Below are 17,608 nucleotides of genomic sequence, written 5' to 3'. Positions count from 1 at the left end.
CAGTTCTGGATTTTTTTTTTTTTTTTCAGCTATTCAGTATTGGTTTCCTGATAATAAGTTCATATCATGGCCAAGTTCATTTCTACTGAACTTACAAATATTAATTCTATAATATTTCCCATCCCATGACAAATCTCTTTTCCCCTTTGCTTCTGACCCTTAAGTAAGTGTATCAAATTAGTTACATGAATAAGCATTACCTAAAATAAGTATTCTGGGTGTGGAATCCTAAGCCAACCAACTTTGGACACTTATCATCACCAAGAGTGCAGCAGTGATACTGAAACTTTTGTAATGCACATAATAGCTTTAGAGCTGACTTAAGCTTCCAAGTATTTGAAAGCATATGTCTGAAGTGGTCTTGCTCTGTGTTTGCTCAGCTCTCATACTTGATGTTGTGAAATACCTCTAAAATCATGCTATTAGAGCTGAAGCTCTTTCTATGACCACACTGATGAAATTATAATTTTCAATATCAAATCCAAAGATTCCATGGTTTCATTTCTGCTCTTGGCTCTTGATTTTTTTTTAATATTTCTGCTATAGTCTCCATAATTCTGTTAAAATAGTATTGTAAGGTAATACCCATGTGGTACAAGATTTTGAAAATGAATGACAGATAAAGAAAACCACACAGTTGTTTCAAATTTTTTCACATAAATACCTTTTTTTAAAACTCTCTTAACATATTCCCCTGGAAAGCTCTGTTGATAGTGAGAAAGATCCCAGGTCAATATGTTTCTTATCAGTCAAGCACAGTGCAAAGGCTGGCCAGTTGATGTTATATTTATCTTTTCTTGTTAGACTAAAGGGAAAGTAAGTTATCTGGCTTCCCTGGTGGCTTAGAGGTTAAAGCGCCTGCCTCCAATGCAAGAGACCCAGGTTCGATCCCTGGGTCGGGAAGATCCCCTGGAGAAGGAAATGGTAACCCACTCCAGTATTCTTGCCTGGAAAATCCTATGGACGGAGAAGCCTGGTAGGCTACAGTCCATGGGGTCGCAAAGATTTGGACATGACTGAGCGACTTCACTTTCACTTTCAAGTTATCTGGCACAAAGACGCAAAGCTTATTAATGAGATTTCCCTCCTAATGCTACTAGCAGAAGGGTTATCAGCCTCCCAGGAAGACCTCTGAAAGGTAGCTCAGGAAATATAAGATTTCAGAGAAAACCAAATCTCTGTCATTACCTAGATGAAAATTTAAACATGAAAAGGTGAATTTGACCTTGGTTGAAAAGTTTATCAAAAGGAAGACTGGAATTTGAACTAAAAGATCTTGATACATAGTACCTGGTTCAATGCTCCTCTTATCTACTGCATTCATGGGAGTCTCTCACATTACTTTTAAGTTTATTGCTGATTTTAAATACCAAACAGAGCTATAGCTTTTCCAACTGACTGATAAGAAGTGAGTCTGCCTGTTGAGAGTTAACTAAACTATAGTATTGTTCCTTTCACTTCCATTTTCTTGGGCCAAGTGGTCTGTGCAAGTTTTAAACACTAGCCTCCTCATGCAAACCCATGACCTAGATAAGAGTCCATCAGTCACAAGCAAAAAGTAGGTTCGGACATGCCTTCCCCAGTAGTATCTGTGATCAGTAGTCTCCCCTGCCTCCCTGGGGTCTTCCCTCCCTTGCACATTCCTTAGATATAGAGTTTTCTAAAACCCTGTTCATATGACTTGGAATTCACCAATCAAACCTTAGGGGAACTCCAAAGCACTGCATCCATGGATCCTAACAAAGGCATGTACCTAGGTCCAGTTACTCTCTCTACTTCTCCCCTGCTTTAACCTGCCTGTGTGGGTTCTCATGCATGCTGTGTACTTCTTGAAGGATTTGAAAGTGATATTTCTCTTGAACCCTGACTCACTGTTCTCTACCCTGTGACCCACTTAACAAATGTTAATTTAACAAAGTCGACCCATAACACTGGCAAGAAAGCAATTCTTATATGATCAGCTCAAGCATCATCTTTCCTCAAGACATTTCTTTAACAATGTTTCACTTCTAATGCTGCCCCATCTCTCACCAACCTAACCTGGGTGTCCTTACATGTTCCTCACTGTTCTCTGGGTTTGTAGACAGAACTACTTCACTCAACTCCTATTGAGTGATTATATCTTTGCATACCTGCTGCTGCTACTGCTGCTGCTGCTGCTGCTAAGTTGCTTCAGTCATGTCCGACTCTGTGTGATCCCATAGACGGCAGCCCACCAGGCTCCCCCATCCCTGGGATTCTCCAGGCAAAAATACTGGAGTGGGTTGCCATTTCCTTCTTCATTGCATGCAAGTGAAAAGTGAAAGTGAAGCCGCTCAGTCATGTCCGACTCTTAGTGACCCCATGGACTGCAGCCCACCAGATCCCTCTGTCCATAGAGTTTCCAGGCAAGAGTACTGGAGTGAGGTGCCATTGCCTTCTCCATTGCATCCCTAATATAGAATAATCTATGCCACATTATTATTAATGCCACATAAGAGGCATTAATATATGTTAATAGATGAACAAAAATGTTCAGCATTGTCAGCACAGTAATAGGTCTGTTTTGAAACTCTGTGGGAAGATGGAGGATGGACTTGAACCCCAGAAACTTGGATAAATCAATCTGAATCATAGTTATCAGGTAATCAAGGGGAGTTTTTAGAATAGAAAAGGAGAAAAAAGAACTCAATGGTTAGAATTGAGACTTGAGGGCAAAGTCAAATTGTCATAAAATAGCTAATAAGTCAGGGAGAGGAGGGAAATGGGGGTATCAATCAGAATCTGGCACAATCCACATTCTCCTTTTTACATGTATTTTTTGTTAACTTCTTAGACTCATATTTATGCAGCTTTTCTTTTTACTCATTCTTCCATGGTTTAATTGGCCCCAAATTTTGACATATGAAGTATGACATTACACTTGGAAGGTTGGTTGTGTTATATCTCATATCTAAGCCATAGTGAACAATAAGCTATCACAGGTGACAGCTAGTTGTAATATATGCCACATGTGGCTAAATGTTGATATTTGAATGAAGGAAATATTGATGCTAAATTAAGGAAATTGAGTGTACGTAAAGAAAAAGAATTCTCTGATCCATGCTGTTTCACATTATAAATAATGCATTGGCACTCTGCATATATATTATATGAATCAGGATAATTTCTTAATACCTTTGGCCTTACTAACATCTTTGGCATACTAAGTTAAAATTATGTGCCTTATGTTATCTTAATATTTTCCATATTAAAATGAAAGCTGACCCAATCAACCCGTTAATCTAATAATGTGAGCACAGACAATATTGATAAAAGTGATCTAGTCTGAATCATCCAACTCAAGGCTAGTTTTATGTGTAGGTAGAGGGCACAACTATTGTTTGAGATGATTATAGTACCAGTAAAAGCTTCAAGCCAAAATTTATTATCTCACCCTCTCTTCTCACCTGTGCCTGAAATTTCTTTAACAGAGAAAATTCTCTTCTCAATTTAATATAAAATGCAAATATCCACAGAAAGAAATGAAAAGCAATGACACCCTTAAATCCACATAGTAGTGTGAATGGTTAGCATTGTGTGTTTTTCAGACTTTAAGTTGTGCAACAAAAGGGTAGAAGATCCATAATTGAAAAGCCAAGCTGAATAAAGATAAAGTTAACCAAACTCACAGCTTTCACTAAGACTTGTCCTGAACATTTTGCAGGAAGGATATCTTAATGGTCCAGTCTTTAGAAGCAATGACAAAGCTCTATTCTTTCACATTTTGTCTTCTACAGTATAGGCAACAATACCTTCACATGCTTCCTCTCATCAGCAAAACTCGTTTAGCTTTGTTCTAGTTAGTAGGCTTTGCTGTGTGTTTTTTTTTTTTTTTAACTTTTCCCACAAGTGATTCAGAAAGCACTATCTGGGCAAAATCTTGGCACTGAAATTACCACCCTTGTGGTAAGTCTGATTTTGTGTTCTCAGAAATGTTACTGACTGGCCGATGCTTGGAATTGTTTTTAAGGTTTAGGGACTTCTCTGAAGTCCTCCTAAATTATTTTAGAGATGTAAGCCTCTACTACATTACAGTTTATCACATTTCTACCAAGAAATGTTGAATGAATTAGTAAATTTAAAAAAAAATGCTGGGTTAAAGCATACAACTGGAAATGTGTAGCAGTTCATATCAGGACCAGATAGTGTCATATTTTGTCATTGTCATGATAAGACCAGAAACAAAGATAATTATTTAACAATCAATTTAACTAATTCCTCCCGCCATCACCTTTTAATACTCAAGCAATAAGCCTAATGGGCTTCCCTTGTAGCTGAGTCGGTAAAGAATCTGCCCGCAAGGCAGGAGACCTGGATTTGATTCCTGGGTTGGGAAGATACCCTGCAGAAGGAAATGGCAACACACTCCAGTATTCTTGCCTGGAGAATCCCATGGACAGAGGAGCCTGGTGGGCTACAGTCTATGGGGTTTCAAGAGTAGGACACTACTTGGTGACTAAACCACCACCACAATTAAGGATGAGCAGACATTTCTAGGTGAACAGAAAAAATATGCAATAAGTGTCACATGCACTTATGCTGGGAAACCAATGTAAAATTGGGGGAAATATGGATAGTCCTGTTTCCTCACTCTTCTCCATTTCAAATTATTCTACTTTTTCTTTGATTGTTTTTTAATCTAGCTGGACTAAGTGTGCTTAACTGACTGCTTGTTAGTCTGTGCTACAAATCTCCAATCCACCCCTCCTCAAATGTTTTAGTGAATATGATTCTGTGTGTGTGTGCGTGTGTGTGTGCGTGTGTGTGCATGTGTGTGCATGCTCAGTCACAGTCGTGTTGGACTCTTTGTCTGCCAGACTCCTCTGTTCATGGATTTCTCAGGCAAGAATACTGGAGTGGGATGTCATTTCCTCCTCCAGAGGATCTTTCCAACCCAGGGATTGAACTGTATCTCCTGCACTGGCAGGCAGATTCTTTACCACTGCAGCCACCTAGGAAGATTCTGTGTGGTAGTAACTGAAATTAAGTATCCAGAAACCTGACGACAGGCTAAAATTTCTTTGGCATATGCCCCTCTATCAGGGACACAGGACCATATATGAAAACAGGTTACACAAAATACCTGGAGTATTCCATAGTTGTACAAGGAAGATAGGCAAACTAAATTCTGAGAGTGATCCCTGGCTAATTACATAAAACTTGTTATCTATTTATATTTTGTCAGTGTATTCAACCACCTCAACCTTGAATTAAAAAGTTTACCTAGAAAGAAATGAACATTCAAATTACCAAATATCTTACTGTTCAATTCAATCCAGTAAATAAATGTCAAAAATGTGTATGAATACTTATTAAGTATATTTATTTTTTATTTAAAAACTTTGAATACATTAGAAAGAATACAAAAGTAAAAGTTGAAGTAAAAAATCATTGATAATCACATAACTCCAAGGCAACAATTATTAACATCTTGGCATATCTCCTTGACTTATTTTTCAGTGAAAATATTGAAAAATGTGTCTATAATTGTCTATATTGTTCCCTTTAAACACTCATAAGTCATGCATATTTTAATATCAATTTGTAAAAATATAGCAAAGCATTTTTGAAATAGATTGTAGGACCAGACTCCCTGCTTTTAAGGCCAACACTGCAACTTACAAAGCTGAATGACATTAGGAGGTAAGTTATTTGATTTTTTACATTTAAACTTTACCCAAAATAGAGCAGATATAATAATGGCATGTGCCTCATAAGGTCCTTGTGAGGATTCTCTATTTGAACATATATAAAATACTTAATTTTTGGCCTATAGTAGGTACTATACAAGTTATCTAAAATTATTTAGCATTTAGTTATTTATGCATATAACCAATTTATTTCATCAGTTCCTAAAGTTAATTACTTTTCCAGTATTTTATAAATAAATGTTTTGAAGAACATCTTTCTATAAAACATATAGCTGCTTTAAAAATGTTCTTTGAGGGTATTTATACATGTTAATTGATTCATCCAAATACATTATTTGGAGACACTTGGTAGACAGTAATATGTTTCATCCCTTCTCAGCTGCAACCTAGGAAGACATCACAGACATATAAAGTCACCAGGACTTAATGAAAGTGATTTATCATCATTTAATAATATAAATACTTATTTTTAAAAAAATATCATAGTTGAAGTTTTTATGTGAACCAGAGATCAAATTGCCAACATCTGTTGGATAATCAAAAAAGCAAGAGAGTTCCAGAAAAATATCTACTTCTGCTTTACTGACTATGCCAAAGCTTTTGACTGTGTGGATCACAACAAACTGTGGAAAATTCTTAAAGAGATGAGAATACCAGACTGCCTGACCTGCCTCCTGAGAAATCTGTATGCAGGTCAAGAAGGAACAGTTAGAACTGGACATAGAACAACAGACTGTTGCCAAATCAGGAAGGGAGTATGTCAAGGCTGCATGTTGTCACCCTGGTTATTTAACTTATATGCAGAGTACATCATGCAGAATGCTGGGCTGGATGAAGCACAATCCGGAATCAAGATTTCTGGGAGAAATATCAATAATCTGAAATATGCAGATGATACCACCTTTATGGCAGAAAACGAAGAAGAACTAAAAAGCCTCTTGATGAAAGTGAAAGAGGAGAGTGAAAAAGTTAGCTTAAAACTCAATGTTCAGAGAACTAAAATCATGGCATCTGGTCCCATCACTTCATGATAAACTTAATTTTTTGGAGCTCCAAAATCACTGCAGATGGTGCCTGTAGCCATGAAATTAAAAGACACTTGACCCTTGGATGAAAAGTTATGACCAACCTAGACAGCATATTAAAAAGCAGAGACATTACTTCGCCAACAAAGGTCTATCTAGTCAAAGCTATGTTTTTTTTTTTCCAGTAGTCATGTTTGAATGTGAGAGTTGGACTATTAAGAAAGCTGAGTGCAAATCAAAACCACAATGAGGTACCACTTCACACCAGTCAGAATGTCTGTGATCCAAAAATCTGCAAGCAATAAATGCTGGAGAGGGTGTGGAGAAAAGGAACCCTCCTACACTGTTGGTGGGAATGCAAACTAGTACAGCCACTATGGAGAACAGTGTGGAGATTCCTTAAAAAATTGCAACAACCTAGATGTCCATCAGCAGATGAATGGATAAGAAAGCTGTGGTACATATACACAATGGAGTATTACTCAGCCGTAAAAAAGAATTCATTTGAATCAGTTCTGATGAGATGGATGAAACTGGAGCTGATTATACAGAGTGAAGTAAGCCAGAAAGAAAAACACCAATACAGTATACTAACACATATATATGGAATTTAGGAAGATGGCAATGACGACCCTGTATGGAAGACAGGAAAAAAGACACAGATGTGTATAACGGACTTTTGGACTCAGAGGGAGAGGGAGAGGGTGGGATGATTTGGGAGAATGGCATTCTAACATGTATACTATCATGTAAGAATTAAATCGCCAGTCTATGTCTGACGCAGGATACAGCATGCTTGGGGCTGGTGTATGGGGATGACCCAGAGAGATGTTATGGGGAGGGAGGTGGGAGGGGCGTTCATGTTTGGGAACGCATGTAAGAATTAAAGATTTAAAATTTAAAAAATAAAAAACTAAAAAAAAAATAAAAATAAAAAATAAATCTTAAAAAAAAAAAAAAGAAAGAAAGCTGAGTGCCAAAGAATTTATGCATTTGAACTGTGTGGTGTTGGAGAAGACTCTTGAGAGTCCCTCGGACTTCAAGGAGATCCAACCAGTCCATCCTAAAGGAAATCCATCCTGAATATTCATTTGAAGGACTGATTTTGAAGCTGAAACTCCAATATTTTGGCCACCTGATGCGAAGAACTGACTCTTTGGAAAAGACCCTGATGCTGGGAAAGATTGAAGGCAGGAGAAGGGGATGACAGAGGACGAGATGGTTGTATGGCAACACTGACTCAATGGACATGACTTTGAGTAAACTCTGGGAGTTGGTGATAGACAGGGAAGCCTGGCGTGCTGCAGTCCATGGGGTCATGAGAAGTTGGACACAACTGTGTGACTGAACTGAACTGAATTGTGTGTATTTATGCACTTTAAACTTATTGTGGGTTGAATTCTGTTTCCCCACAATTTATATGTCGAAATTCTAACCTCCCAAACCCTCTTTTGTTATCTTATTGGAAATGGTCATAGCTAAGCACTTAAATCAGGATGAGACCCTACCAGAGTAGTTTAGATTAGGATCACTAATCTAGTATAACTAGTGTCCTTATAAAAAAGAGAGATTTAGATACAGGCTGGCACACAGGGAGATCTCAACGTGCAGATGAAGGCAAAGATCAAAATGGTGAAGCAGAAGCCAAGGAACACCAAAGCTTGCCATCAAATTTCTAAAAGCCAGGAGAGAGGCAGACTTCAGGAGGACTGCTGGCCTCTAGAATTGAGAGACACTGTTTCTCTATTGTTCTGAAACCACCCATTTTGTGGTGCTTTGTTATGACACCATTTTTGTTTGTTTGTTTGTTTGATTTTTACATTGTACCATAGTATAAAGATGTTGTATTCGTTTCAGGTATATGGCAAAGTGATTCACTTTTATATGTACAAATATCTATTTTTTTTTCAAATTCTTTCCCTGTTTAGATTATTATATAATATTGAGCAGAGTTCCCTTTGCTATATAGTAGTACTTGGATGATTACCTATTTTAAATATTGTGGCATTGTTCAGTCACTAAGTCATGTCCAACTCTGCAACCCTGTGGACTGCAGCACACCAGGTTTCCCTGTCCTCCATTATCTCTCAGGGTTTGCTCAAACTCATTTCCATTGCATCAATGATGCCATCCAACCATCTCATCCTCTGCCGCCCTCTTCCTTTGCCTTCAATCTTTCCCTGCATCAGGGTCTTTTACAATGAGTCAGCTCTTTGCATCAGGTGGCCGAAGTATTGGAACTTCAGCAAAAGTGTTTCCAATGAATATTCGGGGTTGATTGACTGAATTGTTTTCAGGATCGAATGGTTTGATATCCTTGCAGGCTAAGGGATTCTCAAGAGTCTTCTCCAGCACTGCAGTTCAAAAACACTGGTTCTTTGGCTTTGTTAACTTTTTTGATGGCCCACCTTACATCAATACACGACTATTGGAAAAACCATGTCTTCGAATATATGGACCATTCTCGGCAAAATATGCCTCTGCTTTTTAATACACTGTCTAGGTTTGTCTCATGTTTCCTTCCAAGAAGCAAGCTATCTTCTAATTTCTTGGCTGCAATCACCATCCACAGTGATTTTGGAGCCCAAGAAAAGCAAACCTATCACTGTTTCTATTTTTCCCCCTTCTATTTGCCATGAAATGATAGAATAGGATATTGTGATCTTAATTTTTAAATGTTGAGTTTTAAGGCAGCTTTTTCACTCTCCTTTTTCACCCTCATCAAGAGGCTATTTTGTTCCTCTTCACTTTCTTTTAAATATTCTCTATATTTTAAATATAGCAGTGTATAAATGTCAATCCCAAACTCCAATTTACCCCTTCACCCACTCTTCCCCCGTGATAACCATAAGTTCATTCTCTAACTCTGTGGTCTTTCTACTTTGTAAATACGTTCATTTTAGATTCTGCATATAACTGTTAACATATCATATTTGTCTTTCTCTGTCTGACTTACTTCATGATCATCTCCAGGTCCATCGATGCTGCTATAAATGGCATTATTTCATTCCTTTTCATGGCTGCTTGATATTCCATTGTATATATGTAACACATCTTCTTTTTTAAAAATAAATGTCTTTATTTTAATTAGAGGATAATTACTTTACAATATTGTGATAGTTTTGCCATATATCTTTCATTATTAGTGTGTAGAAATAAAACATTTCTGTACATTGACTTTGTGTCCTGCAAATTTCCCCTATTCATTGATAAGCTCTAGTAGTTTTCTAATAGCATTTTAGGATTTACTCTTATAGTATCATGCCATCTCCAACCAGTGTCACTGCAAACAGTGACAGTTTTACTTCTGCCTTTTCAAAACAGGTTCCTTTTACTTATTTTTCCTCTCTGACTGCTGTGTCTAGGACTTCCAAAACTATGCTGAATAGAAGTGGTGAGAGTGGACAGTCTTGTCTTGTTCCTCATATTTGAGGAAATGCTTTTAACTCTTCACCATTGAATATGATAGCTATGGGTCTGTCATATATGGTCTTTATTATGTTGTGATAGATTCTCTCTATGCCTGTTTTCTGGGGAGTTTTTATTATAATTAACTGTAATTCTCAAAAGCTTTTGCTACATCTATTGAGATGATAATATGGTTTTTATCCTTTAACTTGTTGATTACTGTATCACACTGATTGACTTGTAGATACTGAAAAATCTTTGCATCCCTGGGATAAATCCCACGTGAATATGGTGTGTGATCCATTTAATGTATTGCTGGATTTTGTTTGCTTAATATTTTGTTGAGGATTTTTTTGTGTCTCTGCTCATCAGGAACATTGGCCTGTAATTTTATTTTTTGTGAGCTATCTTTGCCTGGTTTGGTATCAAGACGGTGGTGGCTTCAAAGAATGAGTTTGGGAGTGTTCCTTCCTCTGCAAATTTTTTGCAGTATAGGTGTTTCAAAAGGATAGGTGTTAACCCTTCTCTAAATGTTTTATACAATTCACCTGTAAAGCTATCTGGTCATGGACATTGGTTTTGGGGAGTTTTTAAGTCATAGTTTCAATTTAAGTATTTGTGATTGATCAGTTCATATTTTCTATTTCTTCCTGGTTCAGTCTTGGGAGATTGTATTCTCCTAAGATTTTGTCCATATCTTCCATGTTGTCCATTTTATTGGTGTACAATTGCTTGTATTCTTATTATTTTTTGTATTTCTGTGTTGTCAGTTGTAGCCTCTTTTCTAAAAATTGTATTGATTTGAGCCCCCTCCCTTTTTTCTTCATTAATCTGGCTAAAGTTTTAACAATAATAATTTGTTTGTTGTTTCAAAGAATCAGCTTTAGTTTCAGTCATCTTTTCCATTGCTTTCATTGTTTCTATTTCATTTATTTCTTTTCTAATCATTATGATTTCTTACTTCTACTAACCATGGATTTTGTTTTTCTTTCTCTAATAGCTTTATACGTTTAGTTTTTGTTTGTTTGTTTGTTTTTAGATGTTGTTTCCTGAGGTAAGTTATATTGCTATAAAATTCCCTCTTTTAATTAGTGATGTCATGTCCCATAGGTTTCAGATCATTGTGATCTCATTTTCATTTGTCTCTAGGTATTCTTTGATTTCCTGTTTGATTTCTTTAATGATCCATTCGTTCTTTAGTAGCATATTTTTTAACTTCCAGGTGTTTGTGCTTTATTTCTGTCTCTTGTAGTTGATTTCTAATCTTATAGTGTTGCAGTTAAAAACGTTGCTCGACATAATTCCAATTTTCTCAGATTTACCAAGGCTTACTTTGTGGCCCAGCATGTGATTAATCCTGGAGAATGCTCTATGTGCATGTGCACATTTGAGAAAAAAATCTTTGTTCTTCAGCTTTTGAATGAAAAGCCCTAAATCCATCTTTTCTAATGTTATTATTTAAGGCCTGTGTTTTACTTATTGATTTTCTGTCTGCATGATCTGTCTTTAGATGACAGTGGGACATTAAAGTTACTCTCTACTACTGTGTTCAGTTCAGTTCAGTTGAGTCGCTCAGTCATGTCCGACTCTTTGCGACCCCATGAATCGCAGCACGCCAGGCCTCCCTGTCCATCACCATCTACTGCGTTACTGTCAATTTCTCCATTTATGGCTGTTTGTATTTGCCATATATATCGAGGTGCTGCTGTGTTGGGTCCATAATATATTAACAGTTGTTACATCTTCTATTTGGATTTAGCCCTTCATCATTCTGTAGTGTCTTACTTTGTCTCTTGTAACAGTCTTCATTTTAATGTCTATTTTGTCTGATATGAATATTGCTACCCCAGTTTTCTTTTGATTTCCATTTGCATGAAATCACTTTTCCCATCCCCTCACTTTCAGTCTGCATTTGTCCCTAGATTTGAAGTGAGTCACTTGTAGACAATATACATATGGGTCTAATTTTTGTATATATTCTGTTAGTCTATGTGTTTTGGTTTTAGCACTTAATCTGTTAATATTAAGGTAATTTTCTTATGTATGTTATTGCCATTTTATAATTGTTTTGGATTTGTTTTGTAGCTCTTTTTTCTTCTACTTTTTTATTCTTTTCTCATTTGATTACTAACTTTAGTGTTGTGTTTGAATTATTTTTTTCTGTGTGTATGTGTATCTATTGCAGATATTTTGGTGTCGGTTATCATAAGACTTTGATATAGTAGCTTTTAGATAAATAAAATTATTTTAAATTGTTAGTCTTTTAATTTCAAATGCATTTCCAATATCCTGCATTTGTACTCACCTCATAATTTCTGGTTTTGAAATCATATCTGTGTGCATATGATTTCCTACCTTTACTACATTTTCTTTTACCTGTAGGCTTCATCATTCACACTTTTCCTGTTTCTAGTAGTGGTCTTTTCTTTTCTGCTTAGAGAACTTCCTCTAAAACTCATTGCAAAACTGGCCTGGTGGTACTGAATTCTCTTAACTTTTGCTTATCTGTAAAGCTTTTTATTTTTCCATCAAATCTGAGTCAGAGTCTTGCTAGGTAGAGTATTCTTGGCTATGGGTTCTTCCTTTACATCATTTTAAGCATATCAAGCCTCTCCCTTCTGATCTGCAGATTCTCTGCTGAGAAATCAGCTGATAACCTGAAGGAAGTTCCCTTGCATGTTATTTGCTTCTTGGACTTGATGACAGTTTCCTTTCCCATATTAGACAAGTTTTCAGCTATTATCACTTTCAATATTTTCTCAGGCCCTTTCTCTCCCTCTTCTCTTTTGGGGACCCCCATTATGTGAATGTTGGCTCATCTAATGTTTTCCCACAGGTCTCTTAAACTGTTCTCATTTATTTTCATTCTTTTTTCTTTATGAGAGTATTGATTTCCACCATTCTAACTTGTAGCTCACTTGTCTGTTTTCCACCTCACTTATTCTGTTGATTCCTTTTACTGTATATTTCATCTCAGTTATTGAACTGTTCATCTACTTGTTCTTTAATTCTTCTAGGTCTTTGTTAAATATTTCTTGTATATTCTGGATCTGTCTCCATTCTTTTCCTGAGATCTTGGATCATCCTTACTATCATGATTCTGAATTATTTTGGGGGTGAGTTGTCTATCTCACTTCACGTAGTTGTTCTTTTAGGGTTTTATTTTGTTGCTTCATATGGGGCATATATGTCTGCCATCTCATTTGCCTAAATATCTGTGATTGCAGTTTCTCTTCCACAGACTACAGAATTGTAGTTCTTCTTCCTTCTGCTGTCTGCCATCTTATGGATGATGCTAATAGGCTTGTGCAGACTTCCTAGTAGGAGGGACTGGTACCTGCCAACTGGCAGATGGAGCTGGGTGCCTACTGGAGCTACCTGTCTACTGGTAGGTGCCTACTGGTAGGCAGATCTGGGTCTTATCCAGCTTGGAATTCCTGGTTCAAACCTTGATTTGTCTTCAAAACCAGATTCCCTAGGGGCTCCTACTTCTACAGCCAGACTCCCAGGCTGGGGAGATTGATGTTGTGCTTGGAAACTTCACTAAAGTGGGAGACGTTCTGTGGTATAGTTATTTATTTTCCATTTTGTGGATGACCCTTCCACCAGGAATGGAATTTGATTTTTATTGTTATTGTGTCCCTCCCACCATTTCCTTGCGTCTTCTTCTTTGTCTTTGAATGCAGGGTACCTCTTTTGGTAGGTTCCAGCATTTCTCTGTCAATGGTTGTTCAGCAATTAGTTGTCATCTTAATGTTTCAATAAGAAATTTTAAGCTCATATCCTTCTACTCTGCCATCTTATCTCTGTCCCTCCTGTTGTAATGTGCTTAATAAACCATATCCTATGTATTGGTATTTCCTCTTTAGTAAAACAGTGTGAATTCTTTACCCATTTGCACTTTTTTATTTGATGTGCTCTTTGGTGCGAAAGTGAAAGTGTTTGTCACTCGGTCATGTTTGACTCTTTGAGACCCTATGGACCATAGCCCACTGGCTCCTCTACCCATGGGATTCTCTATGCAAGAATAATGGAGTGTGTTGCCATTTCCATCTCCTGGGGATCTTCCCCACCCAGGGATTGAACTTGGGCCTCCCTCATTATGGACAGATTCTTTGCTATCTGAGTCACCAGGAAAGCCCTGGCATAGCAGTGTTTAGTGTTTCTTTCTCTAATTATTTGGATGGTTTTTCCAGTACAATGCCCAGAAACTCCACAGGCCTAGGTGAAACAGAAAATCCACTCTTTTGGGTGCACACAAAGTATCATGTGCACCAGAACTCTGGGGGAAAAATAGAGTGACCTGATAAGAGACTGGATCAGACCTACTTGTTAGTATTCGAGGGAATCTTGCAGAAGTGGAGATTAGCTGTGGTCATTACAGGGACAAAGACACTGACAACGGCAGTTCTGGGGAGAACTCATTAGCAGAACTACAAAAAAAAAAAAGTAGCTTTTTTCTGTTGTTCACTTAGTTTTTTGAATTTTGAGTTTTAAGCTAGGTTTTTCACTTTCCTCTTTTTCACTCTCCTCTTTCACACTTATCAAGAGGCTCTTTAGTTCCTCTTCAGTTTCAACCATTAGGATGGTGTCATCTGCATATCTGAGGTTACTAATATTTCTCCCACCTACCTTGATTCCAGCTTGTGCTTCATCCAGTCAGGCATTTATCATGATGTATTCTGCATGTAAGTTAAATAAACAGGGTGACAATATACAGTCTTGACATAACTCCTCTCCCAATTTTGAATCAGTCCAAGTTCCATGTCCAGTTGTAACTGTTGCTTCTTGACCTGCATACAGGTTTTCTCAGAAGGCAGGTATAGTCGTCTGGTATCCCCACCTCTTTAAGAATTTTCCACAGTTTGTGGGATCCACACAGTTAAAACTTGACCATAGTCAATGAAGCAGAAATAGATGCTTTCTGGAATTCCCTTGCTTTGTCTATGATCCAATGCATGTTGGCAAGTGGACATCTGGTTCATCTCTCCCTTTTCTACATCCAGCTTGTACATTTGGAAGTTCTCAGCTCATGTAACGTTGAAGCCTAGCTTGAAGGATTTTAAGCATGATTTTACTAGCATGTGAAATGAGTGCAATTTTGCAGTAGTTGGAACCTTCTTTGGCATTGCCCTTCTTTGGGATTGGAATTAAAACTGACCTTTTCCAGTCCTGTGGCCACTGCTGCATTTTCCAAATTTGCTGTCCTATTGAGTGAACCACTTTCACAGCATCATCCCTTAGGATTTGAAATAGTTCACCTGGAATTTCATCATCTCCAAAAGCTTTGCTTGTAGTGATGCTTCCTAAGGACTACTTGACTTAACACTCCAGGATGTCTGGCTCTATGTGAGTGACCACACCACCATAGTTATCTGGGTCATTAATAACTTTTTTGTATAATTCTGTGTATTCTTGTCATCCCTTCTTAATTTCTTCTGCTTCTGTTAGTTTCTTGCCATTCCTGTCCTTTATAATGCCCATCTTTGCATGAAATTGTCCCTTGGTATCTCTAATTTTCTTGAAGAGATCTCTATCCTTACCCATTCTATTGTTTTCCTCTATTTCTTTGCATTGTTCACTTAAGAAGGCTTTTTTATCTCTCCTTTCTATTTTTTGGAACTCTGCATTCACATGATTATATCTTTCCCTTTCTCCTTTGCTTTTTGCTTCTCTTTTTTTTTTTTCTCAACAATTTCTAAAACCTCCTCAGAAAAGTGCTTTTCCTTCTTGCCTTCCTTTTTCTTGAAGACAGTTTTGGCCACCATCTCCTATACAATGTCACACACTTCTGTTCATAGTTCTTCAGGCATTCTGTCTACCAGATCTAATCCCTTGAATCTATTCATCACCCCCAGTGTATAATCAAAGTATTTGATTCAAGTCATACCTGAATGGCCTAGTGGTTTTCCCTACGGTCTTCAAGTTAAGCCTGAATTTTACAATAAGGAGCTGAGGTCTGAGCCACAGTCAGTTCCAGATCTTTTTTTTTTGCTGACTGTATACAGCTTTTCCATTTTCAGCTACAAATAATATAATCAATCTGATTTTGGTATTGATCATCTGGTGATGTCCATGTATAGAGTTGTCTCATGCTGTTGGAAGAGAGTTTTTGCTATGACTGGTGAATTCTCTTGGCAAAACTCTGTTAGCCTTTGCCATGCTTCATTTTGTATTCCATGGCAAAACTTGCCTGTTAGTCCAGGTGTCTCTTGGCTTCCTACTTTTGCATTCTAGTCTCCTATGATGAAAAGGAATTTTTTTTTTTTTTGGTTTTATTTCTAGAAAGTTTTGTAAGTCTTCATAGAATCATTCAACTTCAGCTTCTTCGGCATTAGTGGTTGGAGCAGACTTGAATTACTGTGATGTTGAATGGTTTGCCTTGAAAATGAACCAAAATCATTCTGTTGTTTTTAAGATTGCACACAAGTACTGCATTTCATCCTCTTTTGTTCACTATGAGGACTACTCTCTTTCTTCCACTCCAATCCCTTCTAAGGGATTTTTGCCCACAGTAGTAGATATAAGTCATCTGAATTAAATTTGCCTATTCCCATCCATTTTAGTTCACTAATTCCTAAAATTTCGATGTTCAGTCTTGCTGTCTCTTGTTTAACCACACTCAATTTACCTTGATTCATGGACCTAACATTCCAGGTTCCAATGCAATATTGTTCTTTACAGCATCAGACTTTACTTTTACTGCCAGACACATCCAAAACTGGGCACACTTCTGCTTTGGCTCAGCCACTTCATTCTTTCTGGAGTTATTTCTCCACTCTTCTCCAGTTAGCATATTGGACACCTACTGACCTGGGAGGCTCATTTTTCAATGTCTTTTTTTTTTTTTTTTTGCCTTTTCATACTGTTCATGGGGTTCTCAAGGAAAAAATACTGGACTGGTTTGCCATTCCTTTCTCCAGTGGACCACATCTCGTCAGCCCCTGACTAGCTGTTCTACATAGCTCAAGGACATGCTCAGAGCCCTGATTGTCCCACTGCTGATTTTCTTGAATGCATAAATCTTCAATGGCCACTGGGTATTGGTCAGCTTGCACCTGGAGGCCTGGACCAAGGCCCTGCTGCAGTTGTTGCTGGAGCAGAGGGTTCCCAAGGCACACTGTTGCCTCTGGCCGCCCTGGATGTGTTAGAAAATGCATGTGTCCTTTATTATCTCAAGTGACTAATTACGTCAGATGGGAAATTTGAGGTAATTCTTGTTTCAAAATATATTTAATAATGAGTTTGGATTTTCAAGTTTTTTCTTCCTTAAAATTTCAAATTCTGAGTAAATTTACTAAAGAGCAAACATTCCAACACTTGATACACACCATGTATTGTATTTTCTGTAATATTTAAAGTCTAAAATCAATCAATTTATAGCTGACAAAAGTGATTTTAGAAAATTTCATATAGAGATATTTATTAAATATGTGCTCTGATAAAAATTCTGCAATTCAACATTTCAAATGTGTGGTTTTTTTTTGGGGGGGGGGGTGTCTG

General features: G+C 37.3%; 1 non-coding gene across 1 annotated transcript; it reads left to right on the top strand.

The window, feature by feature from the left end:
* The first annotated feature begins 831 nt into the window (after positions 1-831).
* TRNAW-CCA (transfer RNA tryptophan (anticodon CCA)) lies at positions 832-903 on the top strand. Its single transcript has one exon. It is a non-coding gene; the product is annotated as a tRNA-Trp (tRNA).
* Positions 904-17,608: the final 16,705 nt, after the last annotated feature.

Source organism: Ovis aries, chromosome 1 (genome assembly GCF_016772045.2).
Source record: "Ovis aries strain OAR_USU_Benz2616 breed Rambouillet chromosome 1, ARS-UI_Ramb_v3.0, whole genome shotgun sequence".
Taxonomy (NCBI): Eukaryota; Metazoa; Chordata; class Mammalia; order Artiodactyla; family Bovidae; genus Ovis; species Ovis aries.
This window is presented reverse-complemented; position numbering and strand designations above follow the sequence as displayed.